We start from the raw sequence: 8025 nt of genomic DNA, 5'->3' as shown, positions 1-8025 counted from the left end.
CCTTTTTGTGGATTTTAACTTTAAGGCAGTTTCTTTGGTTTGCAGATTACGGTTTTTTGCCTGTTCTTTGCAAAATAGCTCAAACTCAGTCAGTTGAAAAAATTGTTTGTGTGAACATACAATTGTGAACTTGATTTAGGTCTGGACTTTGACAAGGCCATTCTAACACATACATATGCTTGGATCTAAATCATTGTAGCTCTGGCTGTATGTTCAGGGTTGGTGTCCAGCTGAAAAGTGAACCTGTGTCCCAGTGTTAAGACTTACGTATCATTTAGCTGGTTTTCTTGTAGCATTGGGCAGTTTTCATCTCCATCCATCTTTCAATCAACTTCAACCAGCTACACTGTCTGTGATCAAGAGAAGCTTTCCCACAGCATGATGCTGCCATCACCAGGTTTTATGGTTAGAAGCGCATATTCAGGGTGATGTGCAGTGTTAGCTTTTCTTCATACATACCATTTTTTCATTAACACAGTTTGGAGCCTGTTCTGGCTCAACGTGATTTTAAACTGGTGACACATGTTTCCACCAACAAAAAGAGGTTCCAGAGCATTTACTCTGGTTCAATTCGGGTACCACAGAATACTTGGTTCTTCTGCGTGAACTGTAATGTCTACTTTGGGCTGATTGAAGTTGCAGAAGCACCAAGTGCAGCGGCGAAGAGTATAAACATAACCATATAAACATTACCTATATCTTTGCAAAAATACACCAAACATGCATTGCAAAACTATTTGTTTCAGTTACACTCATGCTGAACATATGCAATTAAAAACATTGTACGTACCATTGTTCTTGCATGGAGTTGCCGTCTACTTTTCCATATTAACTGTAGTATATGGATGCTCTCAGTGGAGCTCAGCTCTCAGTGGAGCTTGCTGAGCTCCACTGAGTCTCGGTACCATGTTTTCCTCCCATGTTTTGTAACACTTACTGTTGATGACTCATGCTTAGTTCCCAAAACTGGTGGAAACGCACGTCAGTTCTCAACTACTCAAAAAAGTTTAAAGGCACGTAAACCAAACCAGTTCAAGAATGAGACTTCCTTCAATAGATGCTCTTAGAGGTGGCTAAGAGATGTATTAAAAGCCTTCAACATACAACTCTCAACACTTCAAATAAATTTGAAAAACTGAATGTCTATTTTATTGTTTGCTTTAATACTCATAGCATCATCTACAAATTATTGGTCCAATATATGCTGTCAATAAAAGCCAACTTAAGCTACTTAATAGGTACTACCCTCCAGTTTTTTTCAGACTGACATCTTATAGTTTTGTAAGAAAAAGAGCACTTCCACTAAAATAAACCGGTCGAGCCCATTCCCTAATGAAGCTTGTTTCTTCCTATATTTCTGCAACCTTTAACATTCATAGAAACTGTAAAAAACTGATAAAACCTTTGGTTTTGTAGTGACTGTGGAAAGGTCTAATTTTAGTTTGAGAAGTACTACAGACCATTTGGCAAAGATTGAACCTGAATATGTACAAGTAATGTATTTATTTCCATTTTTCTAGCCACACCCAGGTCTGATTACTGCCATACCTGTCACACAATATTTAATAGGCTGTATGATCTCAAAAGCCTCAAATCCTTGTACACGTCGTCTTCCGCTTATCCGGGACCGGGTCGCGGGGGCAGCAGACTCAGCAGAGACGCCCAGACGTCCCTCTCTCCAGACACCTCCTCCAGTTCCTCCACGGGGATCCCAAGGCGTTCCCAGGCCAGCCGAGAGACATAGTCCCTCCAGCGTGTCCTGGGCCGTCCCCTGGACCTCCTCCCGGTGGGACGTGCCTGGAACACTTCCCGAGGAAGGCGCCCAGGAGGCATCCGGTATAGATGCCCGAGCCACCTCAACTGGCTCCTCTCGATGTGGAGGAGCAGCGGCTCTACTCCGAGCCCCTCCCGGATGGCCAAGCTCCTCACCCTATCTCTAAGGGAGTGCCCGGCCACCCTACGGAGGAAGCTCATTTCAGCCGCTTGTATCCGGGATCTCGTTCTTTCGGTCATGACCCAAAGTTCATGGCCATAGGTGAGGGTAGGAACGTAGACCGACCGGTAAATTGAGAGCTTTGCTTTTCGGCTCAGCTCTCTCTTCACCACAATGGACCGGCACAGCGCCCCCATTACTGTGGCAGCTGCACCGATCCGTCTGTCGATTTCCCGCTCCATTCTTCCCTCACTTGTGAACAAGACCCCGAGATACTTAAACTCCTCCACTTGAGGCAGGAACTCCCCTCCAACCTGAAGAGGACAAGCCACCCTTTTCCGGTCGAGTATCATGGCCTCGGACTTGGAGGAGCTGATCCTCATTCCAGCCGCTTCACACTCGGCTACGAACCGCCACAGCGCATGCTGTAGGTCTTGGCTAGAGGGGGCCGGCAGGACCACGTCATCCGCAAAAAGAAGAGACGAAATCCACTGGTCCCCAAACCAGACCCCCTCCGGCCCTTGGCTGCGTCTAGAAATCCTGTCCATAAAAGTTATGAACAGGACCGGTGACAAAGTGCAGCCCTGCCGGAGTCCAACATGCACCGGGAACAGGTCCGACTTAGTGCCGGCAATGCGGACCAAACTCCTGCTCCGCTCGTACAGGGACCGGATGGCCCCTAAAAAAGGGCCCCCGATTCCTACTCCTGGAGCACCCCCCACAGGGCATCACGAGGGACACAGTCGAATGCCTTCTCCAGGTCCACAAAACACATGTGAACCGGTTGGGCAAACTCCCATGAACCCTCGAGCACCCTGTAGAGGGTATAGAGCTGGTCCAGTGTTCCACGGCTGGGACGAAAACCACACTGCTCCTCCTGAAGCCGAGGTTCGACTATCGGTCGGACTCTCCTCTCCAATACCCTGGTGTAGGCCTTACCAGGGAGGCTGAGGAGTGTGATCCCCCTGTAGTTGGAACACACCCTCCGGTCCCCCTTCTTATTAAGGAGGACCACCACCCCGTCCAGATGCACTGTCCCCGACCGCCATCCAATGTTGAAGAGGCGTGTCAACCATGACAGCCCTACAACATCCAGACACTTGAGGTACTCAGGGCGGATCTCATCCACCCCCGAAGCCTTGCCACCTTCGGCCGCATGTTTTGGATACTCGGGTGAAGAGAGGGGCTGAGCTGTCCACTGATCACCACCTGGTGGTGAGTTGGATCCGCTGGAGGAGGAGAAAGCTGGACAGACTTGGCAGGCCCAAGCGCATAGTGAGGGTCTGCTGGGAACGCCTGGCGGAGCCCTCGGCCAGGGATGTATTCAACTCCCACCTCCGGGAGAGCTTCGACCAGATCCCGGGGGATGTTGGAGACATAGAGTCCGAGTGGACCATGTTCACCGCATCTATTGTTGATGCTGCTGCCTGTAGCTGCGGCCATAAGGTCTGCGGTGCCTGTCGCGGCGGCAATCCCAGAACCCGGTGGTGGACACCGGCAGTAAGGGATGCTGTTAAGCTGAAGAAGGAGTCCTATCGGCTGTGGTTGGCTTGTGGGACTCCTGAGGCGGCTGACGGGTACCGTGAGGCCAAGCGTGCTGCGGTCCGGGCTGTGGCAGAGGCAAAAACTCGGTCCTGGGAGGAGTTCGGTGAGGCCATGGAGAAGGACTACCGGTTGGCCTCGAAGCGATTCTGGCAAACCGTCCGGCGCCTCAGGAGGGGGAAGCAGTGCTTCGCCAACACTGTTTATAGTGGGGTCGAGAGACTGCTGACCTCGACTGAGGACATTATCGGGCGGTGGAAGGAGTACTTCGAGGATCTCCTCAATCTTTCCATCACGCATTCCGTGGTGGAAACAGAGGCTGGGGACTTGGGGTTGGACTCTTTCATCACCCAGGCTGAAGTCACCAAGGTGGTAAAAAAAAAAAGCCTCAAATCCTGTTCTAAAGAAATTAATGAACAGATAATTTAATTGACATGATGAGTCTGCAATGGGTTTAAAAGCCATTTCTAAGGATTTAGTGAGAGCCATCGTCGACTAATTGAGAAGACAATGGACCTTCCCAGACGAAGATTGCCTACAAAGATTATTCCAAAAGCACATCTTCATCTAGGTTAAGGTCAGTGCTCATAATTCAACAAGAAGAAAGACAAATATGACATCCATGAGAGAGTACCATGGCAAAATCCACTGCTGACCTAAAGAACATAAAGGCCTGTCTCACATTTGCCAAAAAAACATCTTGATGATTCCTAAGACCATTGCGAAAATATTCTGTGGACTGATGGGACAAAAGTGGATCATTATGAAAAGTGTACATTGCAGCACATCCTGCTTAAAACTAACAGTATTTCAGAAAAAGAACATCATGTTGACAGTCCGACATAGTGGCGGTTATGTGATAGTCTTGGGCTGCTTTGCTTCCTTAGGACCTGGACAACTTACCTTAAATGATATAAGCACTAATTCTGCTCTCTAACAGAAAATCATTTTAGATGAATATCCACCCATCGGTTTGTGGTTCTAAGTTAAGTGCTTCAAGTTATGCAGCAGAACAAATGAGCCAAAGCACACCAATTATCCAAACCTAATCTTAAAGAGACAGCTCATGTTTGAAAACCTTCCGGTATGGTTGAATACAAAAAAAATTAAAAAATAAGACCAAAACAGTGATTGTCAATTATTACAAATGCTATATAGAAGCATTTGCAGGATCTGTTATTATGTTTAAGGTCTGAAGTTAGTCTTATCTGATGTTAAAATACCATTTCACAGCCCTGCATATTCCAGTAAACAGGACTTGTTGGACTGTAAGTCTGAATACATTACGTGTAAATCAGGTAAGATTAATAGTTGAAATAGCAGTTAGCAGATTTTTGTTTATTTTTTATTTCTTACCACTTAAAAGGGAAAATCTAACCCTTAAATGGTTCAGTGGTACTATGCTACGAAGAAGAGATGAGAAAGTGTATGGGTAGAGACAGAGGAACACGTAATAGCCATATCTCAAAATTCAGAACGTAAAACAGCTTTCTTAATTTGTATTCACCGAAGTTTGTTTGTAATTGAGGGGATCTCTGGGAGGCAACAGTAATTACAGTGCCTTGCGAAAGTAGTCGGCCCCCTTGAACTTTTCAACCGCTTGCCACATTTCAGGGTTCAAACATAAAGATATAAAATTCAAATTTTTTGTGAAGAATCAGCAAGTGGGACACAATTGTGAAGTGGAATGAAATTTATTGGATGTGTCAAACTTGTTTAACAAATAAAAATCTGAAACGTGGGGCGTGCAATATTATTTGGCCCCCTTGCGTTAATACTTTGTAGCGCCACCCTTTGCTGCAATTACAACTGCAAGTCCCTTGGGGTATGCCTCATTCAGTTTTGCACATCGAGAGACTGAAATTCTTGCCCATTCTTCCTTGCAAAACAGTTCAAGCTCAGTGAGGTTGGATGGAGAGCATTCGTGAACAGCAGTCTTCAGCTCTTTCCACAGATTCTCAATTGGATTCAGGTCTGGACTTTGACTTGGCCATTCCAACACCTGGATATGTTTATTTGTGAACCATTCCATTGTAGATTTGGCTTTATGTTTTGGATCCCTGTCTTGTTGGAAGATAAATCTCCGTCCCAGTCTCAGGTCTCTTGCAGACTCCAACAGGTTGTCTTCAAGAATGGTCCTGTATTTGGTCCCATCCATCTTCCCAACAATTTTGACCATCTTCCCTGTCCCTGCTGATGAAAAGCAGGCCTAAACCATGATGCTGCCACCACCATGTTTGACAGTGGGCATGATGTGTTCAGGGTGATGAGCTGTGTTGCTTTTATGCCAAACATATCGTTTGCATTGTGGCCAAACAGTTAAATTTTGGTTTCATCTGACCAGAGCACCTTCTTCCACATGTTTGGTGTGTCTCCGAGGTGGCTTGTGGCAAACTTTGAACAATACTTTTTATGGATATCTTTGAGAAATGGCTTTCTTCTTGCCACTCTTCCATAAAGACCAGATTTATGCAGTGTATGACCGATTGTTGTCCTATGGACAGACTCTCCCACCTCAGCTGTAGATCTCTGCAGTTCATCCAGAGTGATAATGGGCCTCTTGGCTGCATCTCTGATCAGTCTTCTCCTTGTTCGAGATGAAAGTTTAGAGGGACGGTCGGGTCTTGGTAGATTTGCAGTGGTCTGAAACTCTTTCCATTTTAATATGATTGCTTGCACAGTGCTCCTTGGGATGTTTAAAGCTTGGGAAATCTTTTTGTATCCAAATCCGGCTTTAAACTTCTCCACAACAGTATCTCGGACCTGCCTGATGTGTTCCTTGGTCTTCATGATGCTCTCTGCACTTTGAACAGAACCCTGAGACTATCACGAAGCAGGTGCATTTATACAGAGACTTGATTACACACAGGTGGATTGTACAGGTCCTTCTCAAAATATTAGCATATTGTGATAAAGTTTATTATTTTCCATAATGTAATGATGAAAATTTAACATTCATATATTTTAGATTCATTGCACACTAACTGAAATATTTCAGGTCTTTTATTGTCTTAATACGGATGATTTTGGCATACAGCTCATGAAAACCCAAAATTCCTATCTCACAAAATTAGCATATCATTAAAAGGGTCTCTAAACGAGCTATGAACCAAATCACCTGAATCAACGAGTTAACTCTAAACACCTGCAAAAGATTCCTGAGGCCTTTAAAACTCCCAGCCTGGTTCATCACTCAAAACCCCAATCATGGGTAAGACTGCCGACCTGACTGCTGTCCAGAAGGCCACTATTGACACCCTCAAGCAAGAGGGTAAGACACAGAAAGACATTTCTGAACGAATAGGCTGTTCCCAGAGTGCTGTATCAAGGCACCTCAGTGGGAAGTCTGTGGGAAGGAAAAAGTGTGGCAGAAAACGCTGCACAACAAGAAGAGGTGACCGGACCCTGAGGAAGATTGTGGAGAAGGGCCGATTCCAGACCTTGGGGGACCTGCGGAAGCAGTGGACTGAGTCTGGAGTAGAAACATCCAGAGCCACCGTGCACAGGCGTGTGCAGGAAATGGGCTACAGGTGCCTCATTCCCCAGGTCAAGCCACTTTTGAACCAGAAACAGCGGCAGAAGCGCCTGACCTGGGCTACAGAGAAGCAGCACTGGACTGTTGCTCAGTGGTCCAAAGTACTTTTTTCGGATGAAAGCAAATTCTGCATGTCATTCGGAAATCAAGGTGCCAGAGTCTGGAGGAAGACTGGGGAGAAGGAAATGCCAAAATGCCAGAAGTCCAGTGTCAAGTACCCACAGTCAGTGATGGTCTGGGTTGCCGTGTCAGCTGCTGGTGTTGATCCACTGTGTTTTATCAAGGGCAGGGTCAATGCAGCTAGCTATCAGGAGATTTTGGAGCACTTCATGCTTCCATCTGCTGAAAAGATTTATGGAGATGAAGATTTCATTTTTCAGCACGACCTGGCACCTGCTCACAGTGCCAAAACCACTGGTAAATGGTTTACTGACCATGGTATCACTGTGCTCAATTGGCCTGCCAACTCTCCTGACCTGAACCCCATAGAGAATCTGTGGGATATTGTGAAGAGAACGTTGAGAGACTCAAGACCCAACACTCTGGATGAGCTAAAGGCCGCTATCGAAGCATTCTGGGCCTCCATAAGACCTCAGCAGTGCCACAGGCTGATTGCCTCCATGCCACGCCGCATTGAAGCAGTCATTTCTGCCAAAGGATTCCCGACCAAGTACTGAGTGCATAACTGTACATGATTATTTGAAGGTTGACGTTTTTTGTATTAAAAACACTTTTCTTTTATTGGTCGGATGAAATATGCTAATTTTGTGAGATAGGAATTTTGGCTTTTCATGAGCTGTATGCCAAAATCATCCATATTAAGACAATAAAAGACCTGAAATATTTCAGTTAGTGTGCAATGAATCTAAAATATATGAATGTTAAATTTTCATCATGACATTATGGAAAATAATGAACTTTATCACAATATGCTAATATTTTGAGAAGGACCTGTATTTATTATCATCAGTCATTTGAGACAACATTGGATCATTCAGAGATCCTCACTGAACTT

Source organism: Girardinichthys multiradiatus, chromosome 4 (genome assembly GCF_021462225.1).
Source record: "Girardinichthys multiradiatus isolate DD_20200921_A chromosome 4, DD_fGirMul_XY1, whole genome shotgun sequence".
Classification (NCBI taxonomy): Eukaryota; Metazoa; Chordata; class Actinopteri; order Cyprinodontiformes; family Goodeidae; genus Girardinichthys; species Girardinichthys multiradiatus.
Note: the sequence above shows the minus strand (reverse complement) of the source record.